The sequence below is a fragment of the Frankliniella occidentalis genome, unplaced genomic scaffold (assembly GCF_000697945.3).
Source record: "Frankliniella occidentalis isolate FOCC.00 unplaced genomic scaffold, Focc_3.1 Scaffold9, whole genome shotgun sequence".
In the NCBI taxonomy this organism is placed as follows: domain Eukaryota; kingdom Metazoa; phylum Arthropoda; class Insecta; order Thysanoptera; family Thripidae; genus Frankliniella; species Frankliniella occidentalis.
In genome coordinates this window covers 1,918,931-1,920,605 of record NW_026267139.1, presented here as the reverse complement: position 1 = coordinate 1,920,605, position 1,675 = coordinate 1,918,931, and the positions used below count along the sequence as shown (strand labels likewise).

The 1,675-nt window shown below is 58.7% G+C and overlaps 1 protein-coding gene across 1 annotated transcript in view; it reads left to right on the top strand.

The window, feature by feature from the left end:
• LOC127752320 (uncharacterized) overlaps positions 1–1,675 on the top strand; it is a 66,345-nt gene that overhangs the window by 22,863 nt on the left and 41,807 nt on the right. The window lies entirely within an intron of this gene.

Here is a 1,675-nt window from a genome sequence, read left to right as displayed (position 1 = left end):
ACCATCTTTAGAACGAATTAAAATGGTAAAATCACAGAGCTTTAAGAATAACTACAACTTCCGAATTGAAAATTCTCTGTCTACTTGCTGTTTATCTGTTCCATGGCATTGATTGCTGTCTGTCCCCGTCCCCCCAGGTTCGCATCGGGCAAGAGCACCTCGAGAAGGACGAGGGCAAGAACGTGGCCAAGCACCAGAACCACATGCGCTGCTGCGTGGTCGAGGAGATCATCAACTCGGAGCGCGAGTTCGTCAAGACGCTGCGCGACCTGTACGAAGGGTTCATGAAACCGGCCGAGGCCAACGGGCTCTTCAGCCAGGTGCAGATCCGCGGCGTGTTCAGCAACCTGGAGGACATCCTCAACTTCCAGACCGTGTTCCTCAAGGACCTGGAGGCCATCATCGACTGGGGCGCGCTGCACGACGCGCGCGTCGGCGAGGTGTTCTGCCGGCACGTGGAAGGGTTCCGCATCTACACCGAGTACTGCAACGGGCACACGCAGGCCAACGTGATGCTGCAGGAGCTGATGGCGCTCGAGGTGTACGCCAAGTTCTTCGAGGAGTGCCGCGTGCGCCGCGGCATGCAGCCCATCCCGCTCGACGGCTACCTCCTCACGCCCGTCCAGCGCATCTGCAAGTACCCGCTGCAGCTCAACGAGCTCTACAAGTACACGCACCTGGAGCACGCCGACTACCGGCCGCTGTGCGACGCGGTGCAGGCCATGCGCGCCACGGCCGCGCACGTCAACGAGTGCAAGCGCCGCACCGAGGGGCTCGTCAAGCTGTCCGTCTTCCAGGCCGGCATCCTGGACTGGGAGGGGCGGGAGCTCATCGAGGACAGCTCGCTGCTCATCTACCAGGGCTCCGTGTCGCAGGTGGTGCCCGCGCACAACGTCGGCCGCCGCCTCTACATGTTCGACAACCAGCTCATCATCTGCAAGCGCAAGCGCACCTTCTTCGCGGTGAGTCTGTCCCTCCGCTTTTAAAAAAAATGCCTTACAAAAATTCTCCGAGATTACTTTCCTAAAAAAATTAAAATCCCCAGTTGAGCGACTCACAACGTGTCACTCTTGTGTGTTCCAGTCTCTGCCCAACCGCAGCATGAAGTTCTTCCGCGCGTCGCTGTCGTACCGCGGCCGCATCCTGCTGCAGATGTGCGAGGTGCAGGACGTCTCTGGAGGTGGGTCCCTTCTGAGCGGATCTAGCAGCGCCGCCTCGAGCTTGCATTGACGAGGGTTGGATATTTCCGGAAAATTTCCGGAAAATTCCTGAAAAATTTCCGGGAAAAATAACTGAAAATTTCGGGGTTGTGAAAAATTTCCTTCATTTCTCCGATAATTTTCCGAAAATTTCCCGGAAACTTTCCAGGACTTCCAACCCTACCACTGCCCATGCTGACCCGGTGGCCGGCAACCTCCTCTTCTTGTTGCAGAGGTGTACTTCGGGCGGACCGTCAAGTACGGCATCAAGGTGCGGTGCACGGTGCGCAACCGCCACGTGGTGTTCCAGCTGGCCAACAAGACCCTTAAGGACAAGTGGCTCGAGGCGTTCCGCGACGAGCGCAAGTGCGTGCACCGCGACCGGCGCATGGGGCTCATGGTGAGCGCGTCGGACCGCAACCGGGCGCGGCTCGCAGCGCTGCGCTCCGAGACCCAGGACTCGACCACGGGTAAGC